Source organism: Daphnia pulicaria, chromosome 6 (assembly GCF_021234035.1).
Source record: "Daphnia pulicaria isolate SC F1-1A chromosome 6, SC_F0-13Bv2, whole genome shotgun sequence".
Classification (NCBI taxonomy): domain Eukaryota; kingdom Metazoa; phylum Arthropoda; class Branchiopoda; order Diplostraca; family Daphniidae; genus Daphnia; species Daphnia pulicaria.
Genome location: NC_060918.1, coordinates 6,824,474 through 6,849,316, shown reverse-complemented (window position 1 = coordinate 6,849,316; position 24,843 = coordinate 6,824,474). Strand labels below are relative to the sequence as shown.

The 24,843-nt window shown below is 38.6% G+C and overlaps 62 pseudogenes; all 62 read right to left on the bottom strand.

Annotated features, from left to right (window-relative positions):
• Nucleotides 1–49: 49 nt before the first annotated feature.
• On the bottom strand, nt 50–168 carry LOC124345484 (annotated as a pseudogene).
• Nucleotides 169–453: 285 nt separating this feature from the next.
• LOC124345417 lies at nt 454–572 on the bottom strand (annotated as a pseudogene).
• A 284-nt stretch (nt 573–856) lies between these two features.
• Nucleotides 857–975, bottom strand: LOC124345235 (annotated as a pseudogene).
• Nucleotides 976–1,259: 284 nt separating this feature from the next.
• On the bottom strand, nt 1,260–1,378 carry LOC124345405 (annotated as a pseudogene).
• A 284-nt stretch (nt 1,379–1,662) lies between these two features.
• LOC124345483 lies at nt 1,663–1,781 on the bottom strand (annotated as a pseudogene).
• Nucleotides 1,782–2,065: 284 nt separating this feature from the next.
• Nucleotides 2,066–2,184, bottom strand: LOC124344712 (annotated as a pseudogene).
• Nucleotides 2,185–2,468: 284 nt separating this feature from the next.
• Nucleotides 2,469–2,587, bottom strand: LOC124345393 (annotated as a pseudogene).
• A 284-nt stretch (nt 2,588–2,871) lies between these two features.
• On the bottom strand, nt 2,872–2,990 carry LOC124345482 (annotated as a pseudogene).
• Nucleotides 2,991–3,274: 284 nt separating this feature from the next.
• On the bottom strand, nt 3,275–3,393 carry LOC124344851 (annotated as a pseudogene).
• Nucleotides 3,394–3,678: 285 nt separating this feature from the next.
• On the bottom strand, nt 3,679–3,797 carry LOC124345380 (annotated as a pseudogene).
• Nucleotides 3,798–4,081: 284 nt separating this feature from the next.
• Nucleotides 4,082–4,200, bottom strand: LOC124345369 (annotated as a pseudogene).
• A 284-nt stretch (nt 4,201–4,484) lies between these two features.
• On the bottom strand, nt 4,485–4,603 carry LOC124345481 (annotated as a pseudogene).
• Nucleotides 4,604–4,887: 284 nt separating this feature from the next.
• On the bottom strand, nt 4,888–5,006 carry LOC124344849 (annotated as a pseudogene).
• Nucleotides 5,007–5,291: 285 nt separating this feature from the next.
• Nucleotides 5,292–5,410, bottom strand: LOC124345480 (annotated as a pseudogene).
• A 284-nt stretch (nt 5,411–5,694) lies between these two features.
• On the bottom strand, nt 5,695–5,813 carry LOC124345358 (annotated as a pseudogene).
• Nucleotides 5,814–6,097: 284 nt separating this feature from the next.
• LOC124345346 lies at nt 6,098–6,216 on the bottom strand (annotated as a pseudogene).
• A 285-nt stretch (nt 6,217–6,501) lies between these two features.
• Nucleotides 6,502–6,620, bottom strand: LOC124345334 (annotated as a pseudogene).
• A 284-nt stretch (nt 6,621–6,904) lies between these two features.
• On the bottom strand, nt 6,905–7,023 carry LOC124345322 (annotated as a pseudogene).
• Nucleotides 7,024–7,307: 284 nt separating this feature from the next.
• On the bottom strand, nt 7,308–7,426 carry LOC124345479 (annotated as a pseudogene).
• Nucleotides 7,427–7,710: 284 nt separating this feature from the next.
• On the bottom strand, nt 7,711–7,829 carry LOC124345311 (annotated as a pseudogene).
• Nucleotides 7,830–8,113: 284 nt separating this feature from the next.
• LOC124345300 lies at nt 8,114–8,232 on the bottom strand (annotated as a pseudogene).
• A 284-nt stretch (nt 8,233–8,516) lies between these two features.
• LOC124345288 lies at nt 8,517–8,635 on the bottom strand (annotated as a pseudogene).
• A 284-nt stretch (nt 8,636–8,919) lies between these two features.
• Nucleotides 8,920–9,038, bottom strand: LOC124345478 (annotated as a pseudogene).
• A 284-nt stretch (nt 9,039–9,322) lies between these two features.
• On the bottom strand, nt 9,323–9,441 carry LOC124345277 (annotated as a pseudogene).
• A 284-nt stretch (nt 9,442–9,725) lies between these two features.
• LOC124345477 lies at nt 9,726–9,844 on the bottom strand (annotated as a pseudogene).
• Nucleotides 9,845–10,127: 283 nt separating this feature from the next.
• On the bottom strand, nt 10,128–10,246 carry LOC124345786 (annotated as a pseudogene).
• A 284-nt stretch (nt 10,247–10,530) lies between these two features.
• LOC124344711 lies at nt 10,531–10,649 on the bottom strand (annotated as a pseudogene).
• Nucleotides 10,650–10,933: 284 nt separating this feature from the next.
• LOC124345264 lies at nt 10,934–11,052 on the bottom strand (annotated as a pseudogene).
• A 284-nt stretch (nt 11,053–11,336) lies between these two features.
• LOC124345476 lies at nt 11,337–11,455 on the bottom strand (annotated as a pseudogene).
• Nucleotides 11,456–11,739: 284 nt separating this feature from the next.
• Nucleotides 11,740–11,858, bottom strand: LOC124345252 (annotated as a pseudogene).
• Nucleotides 11,859–12,143: 285 nt separating this feature from the next.
• On the bottom strand, nt 12,144–12,262 carry LOC124345241 (annotated as a pseudogene).
• Nucleotides 12,263–12,546: 284 nt separating this feature from the next.
• LOC124345229 lies at nt 12,547–12,665 on the bottom strand (annotated as a pseudogene).
• A 284-nt stretch (nt 12,666–12,949) lies between these two features.
• Nucleotides 12,950–13,068, bottom strand: LOC124345475 (annotated as a pseudogene).
• Nucleotides 13,069–13,352: 284 nt separating this feature from the next.
• On the bottom strand, nt 13,353–13,471 carry LOC124345473 (annotated as a pseudogene).
• A 284-nt stretch (nt 13,472–13,755) lies between these two features.
• LOC124345217 lies at nt 13,756–13,874 on the bottom strand (annotated as a pseudogene).
• A 285-nt stretch (nt 13,875–14,159) lies between these two features.
• LOC124345206 lies at nt 14,160–14,278 on the bottom strand (annotated as a pseudogene).
• Nucleotides 14,279–14,562: 284 nt separating this feature from the next.
• Nucleotides 14,563–14,681, bottom strand: LOC124345194 (annotated as a pseudogene).
• A 284-nt stretch (nt 14,682–14,965) lies between these two features.
• Nucleotides 14,966–15,084, bottom strand: LOC124345472 (annotated as a pseudogene).
• Nucleotides 15,085–15,368: 284 nt separating this feature from the next.
• LOC124345183 lies at nt 15,369–15,487 on the bottom strand (annotated as a pseudogene).
• Nucleotides 15,488–15,771: 284 nt separating this feature from the next.
• On the bottom strand, nt 15,772–15,890 carry LOC124345471 (annotated as a pseudogene).
• Nucleotides 15,891–16,174: 284 nt separating this feature from the next.
• On the bottom strand, nt 16,175–16,293 carry LOC124345172 (annotated as a pseudogene).
• A 285-nt stretch (nt 16,294–16,578) lies between these two features.
• Nucleotides 16,579–16,697, bottom strand: LOC124345161 (annotated as a pseudogene).
• A 284-nt stretch (nt 16,698–16,981) lies between these two features.
• Nucleotides 16,982–17,100, bottom strand: LOC124345149 (annotated as a pseudogene).
• A 284-nt stretch (nt 17,101–17,384) lies between these two features.
• Nucleotides 17,385–17,503, bottom strand: LOC124345138 (annotated as a pseudogene).
• A 285-nt stretch (nt 17,504–17,788) lies between these two features.
• LOC124345126 lies at nt 17,789–17,907 on the bottom strand (annotated as a pseudogene).
• Nucleotides 17,908–18,191: 284 nt separating this feature from the next.
• On the bottom strand, nt 18,192–18,310 carry LOC124345114 (annotated as a pseudogene).
• A 284-nt stretch (nt 18,311–18,594) lies between these two features.
• Nucleotides 18,595–18,713, bottom strand: LOC124345103 (annotated as a pseudogene).
• Nucleotides 18,714–18,984: 271 nt separating this feature from the next.
• Nucleotides 18,985–19,103, bottom strand: LOC124345470 (annotated as a pseudogene).
• Nucleotides 19,104–19,387: 284 nt separating this feature from the next.
• Nucleotides 19,388–19,506, bottom strand: LOC124344746 (annotated as a pseudogene).
• Nucleotides 19,507–19,791: 285 nt separating this feature from the next.
• Nucleotides 19,792–19,910, bottom strand: LOC124345091 (annotated as a pseudogene).
• Nucleotides 19,911–20,195: 285 nt separating this feature from the next.
• On the bottom strand, nt 20,196–20,314 carry LOC124345079 (annotated as a pseudogene).
• A 284-nt stretch (nt 20,315–20,598) lies between these two features.
• LOC124345068 lies at nt 20,599–20,717 on the bottom strand (annotated as a pseudogene).
• Nucleotides 20,718–21,001: 284 nt separating this feature from the next.
• LOC124345057 lies at nt 21,002–21,120 on the bottom strand (annotated as a pseudogene).
• A 284-nt stretch (nt 21,121–21,404) lies between these two features.
• On the bottom strand, nt 21,405–21,523 carry LOC124345046 (annotated as a pseudogene).
• Nucleotides 21,524–21,808: 285 nt separating this feature from the next.
• On the bottom strand, nt 21,809–21,927 carry LOC124345034 (annotated as a pseudogene).
• A 284-nt stretch (nt 21,928–22,211) lies between these two features.
• On the bottom strand, nt 22,212–22,330 carry LOC124345023 (annotated as a pseudogene).
• A 284-nt stretch (nt 22,331–22,614) lies between these two features.
• LOC124345012 lies at nt 22,615–22,733 on the bottom strand (annotated as a pseudogene).
• Nucleotides 22,734–23,017: 284 nt separating this feature from the next.
• Nucleotides 23,018–23,136, bottom strand: LOC124345001 (annotated as a pseudogene).
• A 284-nt stretch (nt 23,137–23,420) lies between these two features.
• On the bottom strand, nt 23,421–23,539 carry LOC124344989 (annotated as a pseudogene).
• A 284-nt stretch (nt 23,540–23,823) lies between these two features.
• On the bottom strand, nt 23,824–23,942 carry LOC124344736 (annotated as a pseudogene).
• A 283-nt stretch (nt 23,943–24,225) lies between these two features.
• On the bottom strand, nt 24,226–24,344 carry LOC124344974 (annotated as a pseudogene).
• A 284-nt stretch (nt 24,345–24,628) lies between these two features.
• LOC124344978 lies at nt 24,629–24,747 on the bottom strand (annotated as a pseudogene).
• Nucleotides 24,748–24,843: the final 96 nt, after the last annotated feature.

Sequence of the window (24,843 nt, the reverse complement as noted above, 5' to 3'; positions counted from 1 at the left end):
GATTGAAAAAAAATTTCAAGAAATTTGTTATTGAAAACAAACTATTCATCGCCAACGACATCCCGTATTCCCAAGCGGTCACCCTTCCAAGTACTAACGGGACTCGACGTAACTTAACTTCTTGGAGCTGACGAGACCAGGTGCGTTCTACGTGATATGGCCGTTGACATTCAAAAATGAAAATTTACCCTCCCTGCCCCAATGGATGAATAGAAAATCACTTCAAAGTGATTGAAATGTTTGTTCATTGAATTCGGACTGGTAACCATCGCGAATAAATAAACGCGATCAACTTTGAAAAACTCTCAATGGAATTCATCCAGAATCATTCCTATAGATGAATTGAACCCATCCCTGTGTCATTGAAATTTTTGATCTACGAATTTGGACTGGTAACCATCGTGATTGAAAAAAAAATTTAAAGAAATTTGTTATTGAAAACAAACTATTCATCGCCAACGACATCCCGTATTCCCAAGCGGTCACCCTTCCAAGTACTAACGGGACTCGACGTAACTTAACTTCTGGGAGCTGACGAGACCAGGTGCGTTCTACGTGATATGGCCGTTGACATTCAAAAATGAAAATTTACCCTCCCAGTCCCAATGGATGAATAGAAAATCACTTCAAAGTGATTGAAATGTTTGTTCATTGAATTCGAACTGGTAACCATCGCGAATAAAAAAACGCGATAAACTTTGAAAAACGCTCAATGGAATTCATCCAGAATCATTCCTATAGATGAATTGAACCTATCCCTGAGTCATTGAAATTTTTGATCTACGAATTTGGACTGGTAACCATCGTGATTGAAAAAAAATTTCAAGAAATTTGTTATTGAAAACAAACTATTCATCGCCAACGACATCCCGTATTCCCAAGCGGTCACCCTTCCAAGTACTAACGGGACTCGACGTAACTTAACTTCTGGGAGCTGACGAGACCAGGTGCGTTCTACGTGATGTCGCCGTTGACATTCAAAAATGAAAATTTACCCTCCCAGTCCCAATGGATGAATAGAAAATCACTTCAAAGTGATTGAAATGTTTGTTCATTGAATTCGGACTGGTAACCATCGCGAATAAAAAAACGCGATAAACTTTGAAAAACTCTCAATGGAATTCTTCGAGAATCATTCCTATAGATGAATTGAACCTATCCCTCTGTCATTGAAATTTTTGATCTACGAATTTGGACTGGTAACCATCGTGATTGAAAAAAAATTTAAAGAAATTTTTTATTGAAAACAAACTATTCATCGCCAACGACATCCCGTATTCCCAAGCGGTCACCCTTCCAAGTACTAACGGGACTCGACGTAACTTAACTTCTGGGAGCTGACGAGACCAGGTGCGTTCTACGTGATATGGCCGTTGACATTCAAAAATGAAAATTTACCCTCCCAGTCCCAATGGATGAATAGAAAATCACTTCAAAGTGATTGAAATGTTTGTTCATTGAATTCGGACTGGTAACCATCGCGAATAAAAAAACGCGATCAACTTTGAAAAACTCTCAATGGAATTCATCCAGAATCATTCCTATAGATGAATTGAACCCATCCCTGTGTCATTGAAATTTTTGATCTATGAATTTGGACTGGTAACCATCGTGATTGAAAAAAAATTTCAAGAAATTTGTTATTGAAAACAAACTATTCATCGCCAACGACATCCCGTATTCCCAAGCGGTCACCCTTCCAAGTACTAACGGGACTCGACGTAACTTAACTTCTTGGAGCTGACGAGACCAGGTGCGTTCTACGTGATATGGCCGTTGACATTCAAAAATGAAAATTTACCCTCCCTGCCCCAATGGATGAATAGAAAATCACTTCAAAGTGATTGAAATGTTTGTTCATTGAATTCGGACTGGTAACCATCGCGAATAAATAAACGCGATCAACTTTGAAAAACTCTCAATGGAATTCATCCAGAATCATTCCTATAGATGAATTGAACCCATCCCTGTGTCATTGAAATTTTTGATCTACGAATTTGGACTGGTAACCATCGTGATTGAAAAAAAATTTCAAGAAATTTGTTATTGAAAACAAACTATTCATCGCCAACGACATCCCGTATTCCCAAGCGGTCACCCTTCCAAGTACTAACGGGACTCGACGTAACTTAACTTCTGGGAGCTGACGAGACCAGGTGCGTTCTACGTGATGTGGCCGTTGACATTCAAAAATGAAAATTTACCCTCCCAGTCCCAATGGATAAATAGAAAATCACTTCAAAGTGATTGAAATGTTTGTTCATTGAATTCGGACTGGTAACCATCGCGAATAAAAAAACGCGATAAACTTTGAAAAACTCTCAATGGAATTCATCGAGAATCATTCCTATAGATGAATTGAACCTATCCCTCTGTCATTGAAATTTTTGATCTACGAATTTGGACTGGTAACCATCGTGATTGAAAAAAAATTTAAAGAAATTTTTTATTGAAAACAAACTATTCATCGCCAACGACATCCCGTATTCCCAAGCGGTCACCCTTCCAAGTACTAACGGGACTCGACGTAACTTAACTTCTGGGAGCTGACGAGACCAGGTGCGTTCTACGTGATATGGCCGTTGACATTCAAAAATGAAAATTTACCCTCCCAGTCCCAATGGATGAATAGAAAATCACTTCAAAGTGATTGAAATGTTTGTTCATTGAATTCGGACTGGTAACCATCGCGAATAAAAAAACGCGATCAACTTTGAAAAACTCTCAATGGAATTCATCCAGAATCATTCCTATAGATGAATTGAACCCATCCCTGTGTCATTGAAATTTTTGATCTATGAATTTGGACTGGTAACCATCGTGATTGAAAAAAAATTTCAAGAAATTTGTTATTGAAAACAAACTATTCATCGCCAACGACATCCCGTATTCCCAAGCGGTCACCCTTCCAAGTACTAACGGGACTCGACGTAACTTAACTTCTTGGAGCTGACGAGACCAGGTGCGTTCTACGTGATATGGCCGTTGACATTCAAAAATGAAAATTTACCCTCCCTGCCCCAATGGATGAATAGAAAATCACTTCAAAGTGATTGAAATGTTTGTTCATTGAATTCGGACTGGTAACCATCGCGAATAAATAAACGCGATCAACTTTGAAAAACTCTCAATGGAATTCATCCAGAATCATTCCTATAGATGAATTGAACCCATCCCTGTGTCATTGAAATTTTTGATCTACGAATTTGGACTGGTAACCATCGTGATTGAAAAAAAAATTAAAGAAATTTGTTATTGAAAACAAACTATTCATCGCCAACGACATCCCGTATTCCCAAGCGGTCACCCTTCCAAGTACTAACGGGACTCGACGTAACTTAACTTCTGGGAGCTGACGAGACCAGGTGCGTTCTACGTGATATGGCCGTTCACATTCAAAAATGAAAATTTACCCTCCCAGTCCCAATGGATGAATAGAAAATCACTTCAAAGTGATTGAAATGTTTGTTCATTTAATTCGGACTGGTAACCATCGCGAATAAATAAACGCGATCAACTTTGAAAAACTCTCAACGGAATTCATCAAGAATCATTCCTATAGATGAATTGAACCCATCCCTGTGTCATTGAAATTTTTGATCTACGAATTTGGACTGGTAACCATCGTGATTGAAAAAAAAATTTAAAGAAATTTGTTATTGAAAACAAACTATTCATCGCCAACGACATCCCGTATTCCCAAGCGGTCACCCTTCCAAGTACTAACGGGACTCGACGTAACTTAACTTCTGGGAGCTGACGAGACCAGGTGCGTTCTACGTGATATGGCCGTTGACATTCAAAAATGAAAATTTACCCTCCCAGTCCCAATGGATGAATAGAAAATCACTTCAAAGTGATTGAAATGTTTGTTCATTGAATTCGAACTGGTAACCATCGCGAATAAAAAAACGCGATAAACTTTGAAAAACGCTCAATGGAATTCATCCAGAATCATTCCTATAGATGAATTGAACCTATCCCTGAGTCATTGAAATTTTTGATCTACGAATTTGGACTGGTAACCATCGTGATTGAAAAAAAATTTCAAGAAATTTGTTATTGAAAACAAACTATTCATCGCCAACGACATCCCGTATTCCCAAGCGGTCACCCTTCCAAGTACTAACGGGACTCGACGTAACTTAACTTCTGGGAGCTGACGAGACCAGGTGCGTTCTACGTGATATGGCCGTTGACATTCAAAAATGAAAATTTACCCTCCCAGTCCCAATGGATGAATAGAAAATCACTTCAAAGTGATTGAAATGTTTGTTCATTGAATTCGGACTGGTAACCATCGCAAATAAAAAAACGCGATCAACTTTGAAAAACTCTCAATGGAATTCATCCAGAATCATTCCTATAGATGAATTGAACCCATCCCTGTGTCATTGAAATTTTTGATCTATGAATTTGGACTGGTAACCATCGTGATTGAAAAAAAATTTCAAGAAATTTGTTATTGAAAACAAACTATTCATCGCCAACGACATCCCGTATTCCCAAGCGGTCACCCTTCCAAGTACTAACGGGACTCGACGTAACTTAACTTCTTGGAGCTGACGAGACCAGGTGCGTTCTACGTGATATGGCCGTTGACATTCAAAAATGAAAATTTACCCTCCCTGCCCCAATGGATGAATAGAAAATCACTTCAAAGTGATTGAAATGTTTGTTCATTGAATTCGGACTGGTAACCATCGCGAATAAATAAACGCGATCAACTTTGAAAAACTCTCAATGGAATTCATCCAGAATCATTCCTATAGATGAATTGAACCCATCCCTGTGTCATTGAAATTTTTGATCTACGAATTTGGACTGGTAACCATCGTGATTGAAAAAAAAATTAAAGAAATTTGTTATTGAAAACAAACTATTCATCGCCAACGACATCCCGTATTCCCAAGCGGTCACCCTTCCAAGTACTAACGGGACTCGACGTAACTTAACTTCTGGGAGCTGACGAGACCAGGTGCGTTCTACGTGATATGGCCGTTCACATTCAAAAATGAAAATTTACCCTCCCAGTCCCAATGGATGAATAGAAAATCACTTCAAAGTGATTGAAATGTTTGTTCATTTAATTCGGACTGGTAACCATCGCGAATAAATAAACGCGATCAACTTTGAAAAACTCTCAACGGAATTCATCAAGAATCATTCCTATAGATGAATTGAACCCATCCCTGTGTCATTGAAATTTTTGATCTACGAATTTGGACTGGTAACCATCGTGATTGAAAAAAAAATTTAAAGAAATTTGTTATTGAAAACAAACTATTCATCGCCAACGACATCCCGTATTCCCAAGCGGTCACCCTTCCAAGTACTAACGGGACTCGACGTAACTTAACTTCTTGGAGCTGACGAGACCAGGTGCGTTCTACGTGATATGGCCGTTGACATTCAAAAATGAAAATTTACCCTCCCTGCCCCAATGGATGAATAGAAAATCACTTCAAAGTGATTGAAATGTTTGTTCATTGAATTCGGACTGGTAACCATCGCGAATAAATAAACGCGATCAACTTTGAAAAACTCTCAATGGAATTCATCCAGAATCATTCCTATAGATGAATTGAACCCATCCCTGTGTCATTGAAATTTTTGATCTACGAATTTGGACTGGTAACCATCGTGATTGAAAAAAAATTTAAAGAAATTTGTTATTGAAAACAAACTATTCATCGCCAACGACATCCCGTATTCCCAAGCGGTCACCCTTCCAAGTACTAACGGGACTCGACGTAACTTAACTTCTGGGAGCTGACGAGACCAGGTGCGTTCTACGTGATATGGCCGTTGACATTCAAAAATGAAAATTTACCCTCCCAGTCCCAATGGATGAATAGAAAATCACTTCAAAGTGATTGAAATGTTTGTTCATTTAATTCGGACTGGTAACCATCGCGAATAAATAAACGCGATCAACTTTGAAAAACTCTCAATGGAATTCATCCAGAATCATTCCTATAGATGAATTGAACCCATCCCTGTGTCATTGAAATTTTTGATCTACGAATTTGGACTGGTAACCATCGTGATTGAAAAAAAATTTAAAGAAATTTGTTATTGAAAACAAACTATTCATCGCCAACGACATCCCGTATTCCCAAGCGGTCACCCTTCCAAGTACTAACGGGACTCGACGTAACTTAACTTCTGGGAGCTGACGAGACCAGGTGCGTTCTACGTGATATGGCCGTTGACATTCAAAAATGAAAATTTACCCTCCCAGTCCCAATGGATGAATAGAAAATCACTTCAAAGTGATTGAAATGTTTGTTCATTTAATTCGGACTGGTAACCATCGCGAATAAATAAACGCGATCAACTTTGAAAAACTCTCAACGGAATTCATCAAGAATCATTCCTATAGATGAATTGAACCCATCCCTGTGTCATTGAAATTTTTGATCTACGAATTTGGACTGGTAACCATCGTGATTGAAAAAAAAATTTAAAGAAATTTGTTATTGAAAACAAACTATTCATCGCCAACGACATCCCGTATTCCCAAGCGGTCACCCTTCCAAGTACTAACGGGACTCGACGTAACTTAACTTCTGGGAGCTGACGAGACCAGGTGCGTTCTACGTGATATGGCCGTTGACATTCAAAAATGAAAATTTACCCTCCCAGTCCCAATGGATGAATAGAAAATCACTTCAAAGTGATTGAAATGTTTGTTTATTGAATTCGAACTGGTAACCATCGCGAATAAAAAAACGCGATAAACTTTGAAAAACGCTCAATGGAATTCATCCAGAATCATTCCTATAGATGAATTGAACCTATCCCTGAGTCATTGAAATTTTTGATCTACGAATTTGGACTGGTAACCATCGTGATTGAAAAAAAATTTCAAGAAATTTGTTATTGAAAACAAACTATTCATCGCCAACGACATCCCGTATTCCCAAGCGGTCACCCTTCCAAGTACTAACGGGACTCGACGTAACTTAACTTCTGGGAGCTGACGAGACCAGGTGCGTTCTACGTGATATGGCCGTTGACATTCAAAAATGAAAATTTACCCTCCCAGTCCCAATGGATGAATAGAAAATCACTTCAAAGTGATTGAAATGTTTGTTCATTGAATTCGGACTGGTAACCATCGCAAATAAAAAAACGCGATCAACTTTGAAAAACTCTCAATGGAATTCATCCAGAATCATTCCTATAGATGAATTGAACCCATCCCTGTGTCATTGAAATTTTTGATCTATGAATTTGGACTGGTAACCATCGTGATTGAAAAAAAATTTCAAGAAATTTGTTATTGAAAACAAACTATTCATCGCCAACGACATCCCGTATTCCCAAGCGGTCACCCTTCCAAGTACTAACGGGACTCGACGTAACTTAACTTCTTGGAGCTGACGAGACCAGGTGCGTTCTACGTGATATGGCCGTTGACATTCAAAAATGAAAATTTACCCTCCCAGTCCCAATGGATGAATAGAAAATCACTTCAAAGTGATTGAAATGTTTGTTTATTGAATTCGAACTGGTAACCATCGCGAATAAAAAAACGCGATAAACTTTGAAAAACGCTCAATGGAATTCATCCAGAATCATTCCTATAGATGAATTGAACCTATCCCTGAGTCATTGAAATTTTTGATCTACGAATTTGGACTGGTAACCATCGTGATTGAAAAAAAATTTCAAGAAATTTGTTATTGAAAACAAACTATTCATCGCCAACGACATCCCGTATTCCCAAGCGGTCACCCTTCCAAGTACTAACGGGACTCGACGTAACTTAACTTCTGGGAGCTGACGAGACCAGGTGCGTTCTACGTGATATGGCCGTTGACATTCAAAAATGAAAATTTACCCTCCCTGCCCCAATGGATGAATAGAAAATCACTTCAAAGTGATTGAAATGTTTGTTCATTGAATTCGGACTGGTAACCATCGCGAATAAATAAACGCGATCAACTTTGAAAAACTCTCAATGGAATTCATCCAGAATCATTCCTATAGATGAATTGAACCCATCCCTGTGTCATTGAAATTTTTGATCTACGAATTTGGACTGGTAACCATCGTGATTGAAAAAAAATTTCAAGAAATTTGTTATTGAAAACAAACTATTCATCGCCAACGACATCCCGTATTCCCAAGCGGTCACCCTTCCAAGTACTAACGGGACTCGACGTAACTTAACTTCTGGGAGCTGACGAGACCAGGTGCGTTCTACGTGATATGGCCGTTGACATTCAAAAATGAAAATTTACCCTCCCAGTCCCAATGGATGAATAGAAAATCACTTCAAAGTGATTGAAATGTTTGTTTATTGAATTCGAACTGGTAACCATCGCGAATAAAAAAACGCGATAAACTTTGAAAAACGCTCAATGGAATTCATCCAGAATCATTCCTATAGATGAATTGAACCTATCCCTGAGTCATTGAAATTTTTGATCTACGAATTTGGACTGGTAACCATCGTGATTGAAAAAAAATTTCAAGAAATTTGTTATTGAAAACAAACTATTCATCGCCAACGACATCCCGTATTCCCAAGCGGTCACCCTTCCAAGTACTAACGGGACTCGACGTAACTTAACTTCTGGGAGCTGACGAGACCAGGTGCGTTCTACGTGATATGGCCGTTGACATTCAAAAATGAAAATTTACCCTCCCAGTCCCAATGGATGAATAGAAAATCACTTCAAAGTGATTGAAATGTTTGTTCATTGAATTCGGACTGGTAACCATCGCAAATAAAAAAACGCGATCAACTTTGAAAAACTCTCAATGGAATTCATCCAGAATCATTCCTATAGATGAATTGAACCCATCCCTGTGTCATTGAAATTTTTGATCTATGAATTTGGACTGGTAACCATCGTGATTGAAAAAAAATTTCAAGAAATTTGTTATTGAAAACAAACTATTCATCGCCAACGACATCCCGTATTCCCAAGCGGTCACCCTTCCAAGTACTAACGGGACTCGACGTAACTTAACTTCTTGGAGCTGACGAGACCAGGTGCGTTCTACGTGATATGGCCGTTGACATTCAAAAATGAAAATTTACCCTCCCAGTCCCAATGGATGAATAGAAAATCACTTCAAAGTGATTGAAATGTTTGTTTATTGAATTCGAACTGGTAACCATCGCGAATAAAAAAACGCGATAAACTTTGAAAAACGCTCAATGGAATTCATCCAGAATCATTCCTATAGATGAATTGAACCTATCCCTGAGTCATTGAAATTTTTGATCTACGAATTTGGACTGGTAACCATCGTGATTGAAAAAAAATTTCAAGAAATTTGTTATTGAAAACAAACTATTCATCGCCAACGACATCCCGTATTCCCAAGCGGTCACCCTTCCAAGTACTAACGGGACTCGACGTAACTTAACTTCTGGGAGCTGACGAGACCAGGTGCGTTCTACGTGATATGGCCGTTGACATTCAAAAATGAAAATTTACCCTCCCAGTCCCAATGGATGAATAGAAAATCACTTCAAAGTGATTGAAATGTTTGTTCATTGAATTCGGACTGGTAACCATCGCAAATAAAAAAACGCGATCAACTTTGAAAAACTCTCAATGGAATTCATCCAGAATCATTCCTATAGATGAATTGAACCCATCCCTGTGTCATTGAAATTTTTGATCTATGAATTTGGACTGGTAACCATCGTGATTGAAAAAAAATTTCAAGAAATTTGTTATTGAAAACAAACTATTCATCGCCAACGACATCCCGTATTCCCAAGCGGTCACCCTTCCAAGTACTAACGGGACTCGACGTAACTTAACTTCTTGGAGCTGACGAGACCAGGTGCGTTCTACGTGATATGGCCGTTGACATTCAAAAATGAAAATTTACCCTCCCTGCCCCAATGGATGAATAGAAAATCACTTCAAAGTGATTGAAATGTTTGTTCATTGAATTCGGACTGGTAACCATCGCGAATAAATAAACGCGATCAACTTTGAAAAACTCTCAATGGAATTCATCCAGAATCATTCCTATAGATGAATTGAACCTATCCCTGTGTCATTGAAATTTTTGATCTAAGAATTTGGACTGGTAACCATCGTGATTGAAAAAAATTTCAAGAAATTTGTTATTGAAAACAAACTATTCATCGCCAACGACATTCCGTATTCCCAAGCGGTCACCCTTCCAAGTACTAACGGGACTCGACGTAACTTAACTTCTGGGAGCTGACGAGACCAAGTGCGTTCTACGTGATGTGGCCGTTGACATTCAAATATGAAAATTTACCCTCCCAGTCCCAATGGATGAATAGAAAATCACTTCAAAGTGATTGAAATGTTTGTTCATTGAATTCGGACTGGTAACCATCGCGAATAAAAAAACGCGATCAACTTTGAAAAACTCTCAATGGAATTCATCGAGAATCATTCCTATAGATGAATTGAACCTATCCCTCTGTCATTGAAATTTTTGATCTACGAATTTGGACTGGTAACCATCGTGATTGAAAAAAAATTTCAAGAAATTTGTTATTGAAAACAAACTATTCATCGCCAACGACATCCCGTATTCCCAAGCGGTCACCCTTCCAAGTACTAACGGGACTCGACGTAACTTAACTTCTGGGAGCTGACGAGACCAGGTGCGTTCTACGTGATGTGGCCGTTGACATTCAAAAATGAAAATTTACCCTCCCAGTCCCAATGGATGAATAGAAAATCACTTCAAAGTGATTGAAATGTTTGTTCATTGAATTCGAACTGGTAACCATCGCGAATAAAAAAACGCGATAAACTTTGAAAAACGCTCAATGGAATTCATCCAGAATCATTCCTATAGATGAATTGAACCTATCCCTGAGTCATTGAAATTTTTGATCTACGAATTTGGACTGGTAACCATCGTGATTGAAAAAAAATTTCAAGAAATTTGTTATTGAAAACAAACTATTCATCGCCAACGACATCCCGTATTCCCAAGCGGTCACCCTTCCAAGTACTAACGGGACTCGACGTAACTTAACTTCTGGGAGCTGACGAGACCAGGTGCGTTCTACGTGATATGGCCGTTGACATTCAAAAATGAAAATTTACCCTCCCAGTCCCAATGGATGAATAGAAAATCACTTCAAAGTGATTGAAATGTTTGTTCATTGAATTCGGACTGGTAACCATCGCAAATAAAAAAACGCGATCAACTTTGAAAAACTCTCAATGGAATTCATCCAGAATCATTCCTATAGATGAATTGAACCCATCCCTGTGTCATTGAAATTTTTGATCTATGAATTTGGACTGGTAACCATCGTGATTGAAAAAAAATTTCAAGAAATTTGTTATTGAAAACAAACTATTCATCGCCAACGACATCCCGTATTCCCAAGCGGTCACCCTTCCAAGTACTAACGGGACTCGACGTAACTTAACTTCTTGGAGCTGACGAGACCAGGTGCGTTCTACGTGATATGGCCGTTGACATTCAAAAATGAAAATTTACCCTCCCTGCCCCAATGGATGAATAGAAAATCACTTCAAAGTGATTGAAATGTTTGTTCATTGAATTCGGACTGGTAACCATCGCGAATAAATAAACGCGATCAACTTTGAAAAACTCTCAATGGAATTCATCCAGAATCATTCCTATAGATGAATTGAACCCATCCCTGTGTCATTGAAATTTTTGATCTACGAATTTGGACTGGTAACCATCGTGATTGAAAAAAAATTTCAAGAAATTTGTTATTGAAAACAAACTATTCATCGCCAACGACATCCCGTATTCCCAAGCGGTCACCCTTCCAAGTACTAACGGGACTCGACGTAACTTAACTTCTGGGAGCTGACGAGACCAGGTGCGTTCTACGTGATATGGCCGTTGACATTCAAAAATGAAAATTTACCCTCCCAGTCCCAATGGATGAATAGAAAATCACTTCAAAGTGATTGAAATGTTTGTTCATTGAATTCGGACTGGTAACCATCGCGAATAAATAAACGCGATCAACTTTGAAAAACTCTCAACGGAATTCATCCAGAATCATTCCTATAGATGAATTGAACCCATCCCTGTGTCATTGAAATTTTTGATCTACGAATTTGGACTGGTAACCATCGTGATTGAAAAAAAAATTTAAAGAAATTTGTTATTGAAAACAAACTATTCATCGCCAACGACATCCCGTATTCCCAAGCGGTCACCCTTCCAAGTACTAACGGGACTCGACGTAACTTAACTTCTGGGAGCTGACGAGACCAGGTGCGTTCTACGTGATATGGCCGTTGACATTCAAAAATGAAAATTTACCCTCCCAGTCCCAATGGATGAATAGAAAATCACTTCAAAGTGATTGAAATGTTTGTTCATTGAATTCGGACTGGTAACCATCGCGAATAAAAAAACGCGATAAACTTTGAAAAACTCTCAATGGAATTCATCGAGAATCATTCCTATAGATGAATTGAACCTATCCCTCTGTCATTGAAATTTTTGATCTACGAATTTGGACTGGTAACCATCGTGATTGAAAAAAAATTTAAAGAAATTTTTTATTGAAAACAAACTATTCATCGCCAACGACATCCCGTATTCCCAAGCGGTCACCCTTCCAAGTACTAACGGGACTCGACGTAACTTAACTTCTGGGAGCTGACGAGACCAGGTGCGTTCTACGTGATATGGCCGTTGACATTCAAAAATGAAAATTTACCCTCCCAGTCCCAATGGATGAATAGAAAATCACTTCAAAGTGATTGAAATGTTTGTTCATTGAATTCGGACTGGTAACCATCGCGAATAAAAAAACGCGATCAACTTTGAAAAACTCTCAATGGAATTCATCCAGAATCATTCCTATAGATGAATTGAACCCATCCCTGTGTCATTGAAATTTTTGATCTATGAATTTGGACTGGTTACCATCGTGATTGAAAAAAAATTTCAAGAAATTTGTTATTGAAAACAAACTATTCATCGCCAACGACATCCCGTATTCCCAAGCGGTCACCCTTCCAAGTACTAACGGGACTCGACGTAACTTAACTTCTTGGAGCTGACGAGACCAGGTGCGTTCTACGTGATATGGCCGTTGACATTCAAAAATGAAAATTTACCCTCCCTGCCCCAATGGATGAATAGAAAATCACTTCAAAGTGATTGAAATGTTTGTTCATTGAATTCGGACTGGTAACCATCGCGAATAAATAAACGCGATCAACTTTGAAAAACTCTCAATGGAATTCATCCAGAATCATTCCTATAGATGAATTGAACCCATCCCTGTGTCATTGAAATTTTTGATCTACGAATTTGGACTGGTAACCATCGTGATTGAAAAAAAATTTCAAGAAATTTGTTATTGAAAACAAACTATTCATCGCCAACGACATCCCGTATTCCCAAGCGGTCACCCTTCCAAGTACTAACGGGACTCGACGTAACTTAACTTCTTGGAGCTGACGAGACCAGGTGCGTTCTACGTGATATGGCCGTTGACATTCAAAAATGAAAATTTACCCTCCCTGCCCCAATGGATGAATAGAAAATCACTTCAAAGTGATTGAAATGTTTGTTCATTGAATTCGGACTGGTAACCATCGCGAATAAATAAACGCGATCAACTTTGAAAAACTCTCAATGGAATTCATCCAGAATCATTCCTATAGATGAATTGAACCCATCCCTGTGTCATTGAAATTTTTGATCTACGAATTTGGACTGGTAACCATCGTGATTGAAAAAAAATTTCAAGAAATTTGTTATTGAAAACAAACTATTCATCGCCAACGACATCCCGTATTCCCAAGCGGTCACCCTTCCAAGTACTAACGGGACTCGACGTAACTTAACTTCTGGGAGCTGACGAGACCAGGTGCGTTCTACGTGATATGGCCGTTGACATTCAAAAATGAAAATTTACCCTCCCAGTCCCAATGGATGAATAGAAAATCACTTCAAAGTGATTGAAATGTTTGTTCATTGAATTCGGACTGGTAACCATCGCGAATAAATAAACGCGATCAACTTTGAAAAACTCTCAACGGAATTCATCCAGAATCATTCCTATAGATGAATTGAACCCATCCCTGTGTCATTGAAATTTTTGATCTACGAATTTGGACTGGTAACCATCGTGATTGAAAAAAAAATTTAAAGAAATTTGTTATTGAAAACAAACTATTCATCGCCAACGACATCCCGTATTCCCAAGCGGTCACCCTTCCAAGTACTAACGGGACTCGACGTAACTTAACTTCTGGGAGCTGACGAGACCAGGTGCGTTCTACGTGATATGGCCGTTGACATTCAAAAATGAAAATTTACCCTCCCAGTCCCAATGGATGAATAGAAAATCACTTCAAAGTGATTGAAATGTTTGTTCATTGAATTCGGACTGGTAACCATCGCGAATAAAAAAACGCGATAAACTTTGAAAAACTCTCAATGGAATTCATCGAGAATCATTCCTATAGATGAATTGAACCTATCCCTCTGTCATTGAAATTTTTGATCTACGAATTTGGACTGGTAACCATCGTGATTGAAAAAAAATTTAAAGAAATTTTTTATTGAAAACAAACTATTCATCGCCAACGACATCCCGTATTCCCAAGCGGTCACCCTTCCAAGTACTAACGGGACTCGACGTAACTTAACTTCTGGGAGCTGACGAGACCAGGTGCGTTCTACGTGATATGGCCGTTGACATTCAAAAATGAAAATTTACCCTCCCAGTCCCAATGGATGAATAGAAAATCACTTCAAAGTGATTGAAATGTTTGTTCATTGAATTCGGACTGGTAACCATCGCGAATAAAAAAACGCGATCAACTTTGAAAAACTCTCAATGGAATTCATCCAGAATCATTCCTATAGATGAATTGAACCCATCCCTGTGTCATTGAAATTTTTGATCTATGAATTTGGACTGGTTACCATCGTGATTGAAAAAAAATTTCAAGAAATTTGTTATTGAAAACAAACTATTCATCGCCAACGACATCCCGTATTCCCAAGCGGTCACCCTTCCAAGTACTAACGGGACTCGACGTAACTTAACTTCTTGGAGCTGACGAGACCAGGTGCGTTCTACGTGATATGGCCGTTGACATTCAAAAATGAAAATTTACCCTCCCTGCCCCAATGGATGAATAGAAAATCACTTAAAAGTGATTGAAATGTTTGTTCATTGAATTCGGACTGGTAACCATCGCGAATAAATAAACGCGATCAACTTTGAAAAACTCTCAATGGAATTCATCCAGAATCATTCCTATAGATGAATTGAACCCATCCCTGTGTCATTGAAATTTTTGATCTACGAATTTGGACTGGTAACCATCGTGATTGAAAAAAAATTTCAAGAAATTTGTTATTGAAAACAAACTATTCATCGCCAACGACATCCCGTATTCCCAAGCGGTCACCCTTCCAAGTACTAACGGGACTCGACGTAACTTAACTTCTGGGAGCTGACGAGACCAGGTGCGTTCTACGTGATATGGCCGTTGACATTCAAAAATGAAAATTTACCCTCCCAGTCCCAATGGATGAATAGAAAATCACTTCAAAGTGATTGAAATGTTTGTTCATTGAATTCGGACTGGTAACCATCGCGAATAAAAAAACGCGATCAACTTTGAAAAACTCTCAATGGAATTCATCCAGAATCATTCCTATAGATGAATTGAACCCATCCCTGTGTCATTGAAATTTTTGATCTATGAATTTGGACTGGTTACCATCGTGATTGAAAAAAAATTTCAAGAAATTTGTTATTGAAAACAAACTATTCATCGCCAACGACATCCCGTATTCCCAAGCGGTCACCCTTCCAAGTACTAACGGGACTCGACGTAACTTAACTTCTTGGAGCTGACGAGACCAGGTGCGTTCTACGTGATATGGCCGTTGACATTCAAAAATGAAAATTTACCCTCCCTGCCCCAATGGATGAATAGAAAATCACTTAAAAGTGATTGAAATGTTTGTTCATTGAATTCGGACTGGTAACCATCGCGAATAAATAAACGCGATCAACTTTGAAAAACTCTCAATGGAATTCATCCAGAATCATTCCTATAGATGAATTGAACCCATCCCTGTGTCATTGAAATTTTTGATCTACGAATTTGGACTGGTAACCATCGTGATTGAAAAAAAATTTCAAGAAATTTGTTATTGAAAACAAACTATTCATCGCCAACGACATCCCGTATTCCCAAGCGGTCACCCTTCCAAGTACTAACGGGACTCGACGTAACTTAACTTCTGGGAGCTGACGAGACCAGGTGCGTTCTACGTGATATGGCCGTTGACATTCAAAAATGAAAATTTACCCTCCCAGTCCCAATGGATGAATAGAAAATCACTTCAAAGTGATTGAAATGTTTGTTCATTGAATTCGGACTGGTAACCATCGCGAATAAATAAACGCGATCAACTTTGAAAAACTCTCAACGGAATTCATCCAGAATCATTCCTATAGATGAATTGAACCCATCCCTGTGTCATTGAAATTTTTGATCTACGAATTTGGACTGGTAACCATCGTGATTGAAAAAAAAATTTAAAGAAATTTGTTATTGAAAACAAACTATTCATCGCCAACGACATCCCGTATTCCCAAGCGGTCACCCTTCCAAGTACTAACGGGACTCGACGTAACTTAACTTCTGGGAGCTGACGAGACCAGGTGCGTTCTACGTGATATGGCCGTTGACATTCAAAAATGAAAATTTACCCTCCCAGTCCCAATGGATGAATAGAAAATCACTTCAAAGTGATTGAAATGTTTGTTCATTGAATTCGAACTGGTAACCATCGCGAATAAAAAAACGCGATAAACTTTGAAAAACGCTCAATGGAATTCATCCAGAATCATTCCTATAGATGAATTGAACCTATCCCTGAGTCATTGAAATTTTTGATCTACGAATTTGGACTGGTAACCATCGTGATTGAAAAAAAATTTCAAGAAATTTGTTATTGAAAACAAACTATTCATCGCCAACGACATCCCGTATTCCCAAGCGGTCACCCTTCCAAGTACTAACGGGACTCGACGTAACTTAACTTCTGGGAGCTGACGAGACCAGGTGCGTTCTACGTGATATGGCCGTTGACATTCAAAAATGAAAATTTACCCTCCCAGTCCCAATGGATGAATAGAAAATCACTTCAAAGTGATTGAAATGTTTGTTCATTGAATTCGGACTGGTAACCATCGCGAATAAATAAACGCGATCAACTTTGAAAAACTCTCAACGGAATTCATCCAGAATCATTCCTATAGATGAATTGAACCCATCCCTGTGTCATTGAAATTTTTGATCTACGAATTTGGACTGGTAACCATCGTGATTGAAAAAAAATTTAAAGAAATTTGTTATTGAAAACAAACTATTCATCGCCAACGACATCCCGTATTCCCAAGCGGTCACCCTTCCAAGTACTAACGGGACTCGACGTAACTTAACTTCTGGGAGCTGACGAGACCAGGTGCGTTCTACGTGATATGGCCGTTGACATTCAAAAATGAAAATTTACCCTCCCAGTCCCAATGGATGAATAGAAAATCACTTCAAAGTGATTGAAATGTTTGTTCATTGAATTCGGACTGGTAACCATCGCGAATAAATAAACGCGATCAACTTTGAAAAACTCTCAACGGAATTCATCCAGAATCATTCCTATAGATGAATTGAACCCATCCCTGTGTCATTGAAATTTTTGATCTACGAATTTGGACTGGTAACCATCGTGATTGAAAAAAAAATTTAAAGAAATTTGTTATTGAAAACAAACTATTCATCGCCAACGACATCCCGTATTCCCAAGCGGTCACCCTTCCAAGTACTAACGGGACTCGACGTAACTTAACTTCTGGGAGCTGACGAGACCAGGTGCGTTCTACGTGATATGGCCGTTGACATTCAAAAATGAAAATTTACCCTCCCAGTCCCAATGGATGAATAGAAAATCACTTCAAAGTGATTGAAATGTTTGTTCATTGAATTCGAACTGGTAACCATCGCGAATAAAAAAACGCGATAAACTTTGAAAAACGCTCAATGGAATTCATCCAGAATCATTCCTATAGATGAATTGAACCTATCCCTGAGTCATTGAAATTTTTGATCTACGAATTTGGACTGGTAACCATCGTGATTGAAAAAAAATTTAAATAAATTTGTTATTGAAAACAAACTATTCATCGCCAACGACATCCCGTATTCCCAAGCGGTCACCCTTCCAAGTACTAACGGGACTCGACGTAACTTAACTTCTGGGAGCTGACGAGACCAGGTGCGTTCTACGTGATATGGCCGTTGACATTCAAAAATGAAAATTTACCCTCCCAGTCCCAATGGATGAATAGAAAATCACTTCAAAGTGATTGAAATGTTTGTTCATTGAATTCGGACTGGTAACCATCGCGAATAAAAAAACGCGATCAACTTTGAAAAACTCTCAATGGAATTCATCCAGAATCATTCCTATAGATGAATTGAACCCATCCCTGTGTCATTGAAATTTTTGATCTATGAATTTGGACTGGTAACCATCGTGATTGAAAAAAAATTTCAAGAAATTTGTTATTGAAAACAAACTATTCATCGCCAACGACATCCCGTATTCCCAAGCGGTCACCCTTCCAAGTACTAACGGGACTCGACGTAACTTAACTTCTGGGAGCTGACGAGACCAGGTGCGTTCTACGTGATATGGCCGTTGACATTCAAAAATGAAAATTTACCCTCCCAGTCCCAATGGATGAATAGAAAATCACTTCAAAGTGATTGAAATGTTTGTTCATTGAATTCGGACTGGTAACCATCGCAAATAAAAAAACGCGATCAACTTTGAAAAACTCTCAATGGAATTCATCCAGAATCATTCCTATAGATGAATTGAACCCATCCCTGTGTCATTGAAATTTTTGATCTATGAATTTGGACTGGTAACCATCGTGATTGAAAAAAAATTTCAAGAAATTAAACTATTCATCGCCAACGACATCCCGTATTCCCAAGCGGTCACCCTTCCAAGTACTAACGGGACTCGACGTAACTTAACTTCTTGGAGCTGACGAGACCAGGTGCGTTCTACGTGATATGGCCGTTGACATTCAAAAATGAAAATTTACCCTCCCTGCCCCAATGGATGAATAGAAAATCACTTCAAAGTGATTGAAATGTTTGTTCATTGAATTCGGACTGGTAACCATCGCGAATAAATAAACGCGATCAACTTTGAAAAACTCTCAATGGAATTCATCCAGAATCATTCCTATAGATGAAATGAACCTATCCCTGTGTCATTGAAATTTTTGATCTAAGAATTTGGACTGGTAACCATCGTGATTGAAAAAAAATTTCAAGAAATTTGTTATTGAAAACAAACTATTCATCGCCAACGACATCCCGTATTCCCAAGCGGTCAACCTTCCAAGTACTAACGGGACTCGACGTAACTTAACTTCTGGGAGCTGACGAGACCAGGTGCGTTCTACGTGATATGGCCGTTGACATTCAAAAATGAAAATTTACCCTCCCAGTCCCAATGGATGAATAGAAAATCACTTCAAAGTGATAGAAATGTTTGTTCATTGAATTCGGACTGGTAACCATCGCGAATAAATAAACGCGATCAACTTTGAAAAACTCTCAACGGAATTCATCCAGAATCATTCCTATAGATGAATTGAACCCATCCCTGTGTCATTGAAATTTTTGATCTACGAATTTGGACTGGTAACCATCGTGATTGAAAAAAAAATTTAAAGAAATTTGTTATTGAAAACAAACTATTCATCGCCAACGACATCCCGTATTCCCAAGCGGTCACCCTTCCAAGTACTAACGGGACTCGACGTAACTTAACTTCTGGGAGCTGACGAGACCAGGTGCGTTCTACGTGATATGGCCGTTGACATTCAAAAATGAAAATTTACCCTCCCAGTCCCAATGGATGAATAGAAAATCACTTCAAAGTGATTGAAATGTTTGTTCATTGAATTCGGACTGGTAACCATCGCGAATAAAAAAACGCGATCAACTTTGAAAAACTCTCAATGGAATTCATCCAGAATCATTCCTATAGATGAATTGAACCCATCCCTGTGTCATTGAAATTTTTGATCTACGAATTTGGACTGGTAACCATCGTGATTGAAAAAAAAATTTAAAGAAATTTGTTATTGAAAACAAACTATTCATCGCCAACGACATCCCGTATTCCCAAGCGGTCACCCTTCCAAGTACTAACGGGACTCGACGTAACTTAACTTCTGGGAGCTGACGAGACCAGGTGCGTTCTACGTGATATGGCCGTTGACATTCAAAAATGAAAATTTACCCTCCCAGTCCCAATGGATGAATAGAAAATCACTTCAAAGTGATTGAAATGTTTGTTCATTGAATTCGAACTGGTAACCATCGCGAATAAAAAAACGCGATAAACTTTGAAAAACGCTCAATGGAATTCATCCAGAATCATTCCTATAGATGAATTGAACCTATCCCTGAGTCATTGAAATTTTTGATCTACGAATTTGGACTGGTAACCATCGTGATTGAAAAAAAATTTAAATAAATTTGTTATTGAAAACAAACTATTCATCGCCAACGACATCCCGTATTCCCAAGCGGTCACCCTTCCAAGTACTAACGGGACTCGACGTAACTTAACTTCTGGGAGCTGACGAGACCAGGTGCGTTCTACGTGATATGGCCGTTGACATTCAAAAATGAAAATTTACCCTCCCAGTCCCAATGGATGAATAGAAAATCACTTCAAAGTGATTGAAATGTTTGTTCATTGAATTCGGACTGGTAACCATCGCGAATAAAAAAACGCGATCAACTTTGAAAAACTCTCAATGGAATTCATCCAGAATCATTCCTATAGATGAATTGAACCCATCCCTGTGTCATTGAAATTTTTGATCTATGAATTTGGACTGGTAACCATCGTGATTGAAAAAAAATTTCAAGAAATTTGTTATTGAAAACAAACTATTCATCGCCAACGACATCCCGTATTCCCAAGCGGTCACCCTTCCAAGTACTAACGGGACTCGACGTAACTTAACTTCTGGGAGCTGACGAGACCAGGTGCGTTCTACGTGATATGGCCGTTGACATTCAAAAATGAAAATTTACCCTCCCAGTCCCAATGGATGAATAGAAAATCACTTCAAAGTGATTGAAATGTTTGTTCATTGAATTCGGACTGGTAACCATCGCGAATAAAAAAACGCGATCAACTTTGAAAAACTCTCAATGGAATTCATCCAGAATCATTCCTATAGATGAATTGAACCCATCCCTGTGTCATTGAAATTTTTGATCTATGAATTTGGACTGGTAACCATCGTGATTGAAAAAAAATTTCAAGAAATTTGTTATTGAAAACAAACTATTCATCGCCAACGACATCCCGTATTCCCAAGCGGTCACCCTTCCAAGTACTAACGGGACTCGACGTAACTTAACTTCTGGGAGCTGACGAGACCAGGTGCGTTCTACGTGATATGGCCGTTGACATTCAAAAATGAAAATTTACCCTCCCAGTCCCAATGGATGAATAGAAAATCACTTCAAAAGTGATTGAAATGTTTGTTCATTTAATTCGGACTGGTAACCATCGCGAATAAATAAACGCGATCAACTTTGAAAAACTCTCAATGGAATTCATCCAGAATCATTCCTATAGATGAATTGAACCCATCCCTGTGTCATTGAAATTTTTGATCTACGAATTTGGACTGGTAACCATCGTGATTGAAAAAAAATTTCAAGAAATTTGTTATTGAAAACAAACTATTCATCGCCAACGACATCCCGTATTCCCAAGCGGTCACCCTTCCAAGTACTAACGGGACTCGACGTAACTTAACTTCTGGGAGCTGACGAGACCAGGTGCGTTCTACGTGATATGGCCGTTGACATTCAAAAATGAAAATTTACCCTCCCAGTCCCAATGGATGAATAGAAAATCACTTCAAAGTGATTGAAATGTTTGTTCATTTAATTCGGACTGGTAACCATCGCGAATAAATAAACGCGATCAACTTTGAAAAACTCTCAACGGAATTCATCCAGAATCATTCCTATAGATGAATTGAACCCATCCCTGTGTCATTGAAATTTTTGATCTACGAATTTGGACTGGTAACCATCGTGATTGAAAAAAAATTTAAAGAAATTTGTTATTGAAAACAAACTATTCATCGCCAACGACATCCCGTATTCCCAAGCGGTCACCCTTCCAAGTACTAACGGGACTCGACGTAACTTAACTTCTGGGAGCTGACGAGACCAGGTGCGTTCTACGTGATATGGCCGTTGACATTCAAAAATGAAATTTTACCCTCCCTGCCCCAATGGATGAATAGAAAATCACTTCAAAGTGATTGAAATGTTTGTTCATTGAATTCGGACTGGTAACCATCGCGAATAAATAAACGCGATCAACTTTGAAAAACTCTCAATGGAATTCATCCAGAATCATTCCTATAGATGAATTGAACCCATCCCTGTGTCATTGAAATTTTTGATCTACGAATTTGGACTGGTAACCATCGTGATTGAAAAAAAATTTCAAGAAATTTGTTATTGAAAACAAACTATTCATCGCCAACGACATCCCGTATTCCCAAGCGGTCACCCTTCCAAGTACTAACGGGACTCGACGTAACTTAACTTCTGGGAGCTGACGAGACCAGGTGCGTTCTACGTGATATGGCCGTTGACATTCAAAAATGAAAATTTACCCTCCCAGTCCCAATGGATGAATAGAAAATCACTTCAAAGTGATTGAAATGTTTGTTCATTTAATTCGGACTGGTAACCATCGCGAATAAATAAACGCGATCAACTTTGAAAAACTCTCAGTGGAATTCATCCAGAATCATTCCTATAGATGAATTGAACCCATCCCTGTGTCATTGAAATTTTTAATCTACGAATTTGGACTGGTAACCATCGTGATTGAAAAAAAAATTCAAGAAATTTGTTATTGAAAACAAACTATTCATCGCCAACGACATCCCGTATTCCCAAGCGGTCACCCTTCCAAGTACTAACGGGACTCGACGTAACTTAACTTCTGGGAGCTGACGAGACCAGGTGCGTTCTACGTGATATGGCCGTTGACATTCAAAAATGAAAATTTACCCTCCCAGTCCCAATGGATGAATAGAAAATCACTTCAAAGTGATTGAAATGTTTGTTCATTTAATTCGGACTGGTAACCATCGCGAATAAATAAACGCGATCAACTTTGAAAAACTCTCAACGGAATTCATCCAGAATCATTCCTATAGATGAATTGAACCCATCCCTGTGTCATTGAAATTTTTGATCTACGAATTTGGACTGGTAACCATCGTGATTGAAAAAAAATTTAAAGAAATTTGTTATTGAAAACAAACTATTCATCGCCAACGACATCCCGTATTCCCAAGCGGTCACCCTTCCAAGTACTAACGGGACTCGACGTAACTTAACTTCTGGGAGCTGACGAGACCAGGTGCGTTCTACGTGATATGGCCGTTGACATTCAAAAATGAAAATTTACCCTCCCTGCCCCAATGGATGAATAGAAAATCACTTCAAAGTGATTGAAATGTTTGTTCATTGAATTCGGACTGGTAACCATCGCGAATAAATAAACGCGATCAACTTTGAAAAACTCTCAATGGAATTCATCCAGAATCATTCCTATAGATGAATTGAACCCATCCCTGTGTCATTGAAATTTTTGATCTACGAATTTGGACTGGTAACCATCGTGATTGAAAAAAAATTTCAAGAAATTTGTTATTGAAAACAAACTATTCATCGCCAACGACATCCCGTATTCCCAAGCGGTCACCCTTCCAAGTACTAACGGGACTCGACGTAACTTAACTTCTGGGAGCTGACGAAACCAGGTGCGTTCTACGTGATATGGCCGTTGACATTCAAAAATGAAAATTTACCCTCCCAGTCCCAATGGATGAATAGAAAATCACTTCAAAGTGATAGAAATGTTTGTTCATTGAATTTGGACTGGTAACCATCGCGAATAAAAAAACGCGATAAACTTTGAAAACTCTCAATGGAATTCATCCAGAATCATTCCTATAGATGAATTGAACCTATCCCTGTGTCATTGAAATTTTTGATCTACGAATTTGGACTGGTAACCATCGTGATTGAAAAAAAATTTAAAGAAATTTGTTATTGAAAACAAACTATTCATCGCCAACGACATTCCGTATTCCCAAGCGGTCACCCTTCCAAGTACTAACGGGACTCGACGTAACTTAACTTCTGGGAGCTGACGAGACCAGGTGCGTTCTACGTGATATGGCCGTTGACATTCAAAAATGAAAATTTACCCTCCCAGTCCCAATGGATGAATAGAAAATCACTTCAAAGTGATTGAAATGTTTGTTCATTTAATTCGGACTGGTAACCATCGCGAATAAATAAACGCGATCAACTTTGAAAAACTCTCAACGGAATTCATCCAGAATCATTCCTATAGATGAATTGAACCCATCCCTGTGTCATTGAAATTTTTGATCTACGAATTTGGACTGGTAACCATCGTGATTGAAAAAAAATTTAAAGAAATTTGTTATTGAAAACAAACTATTCATCGCCAACGACATCCCGTATTCCCAAGCGGTCACCCTTCCAAGTACTAACGGGACTCGACGTAACTTAACTTCTGGGAGCTGACGAGACCAGGTGCGTTCTACGTGATATGGCCGTTGACATTCAAAAATGAAAATTTACCCTCCCTGCCCCAATGGATGAATAGAAAATCACTTCAAAGTGATTGAAATGTTTGTTCATTGAATTCGGACTGGTA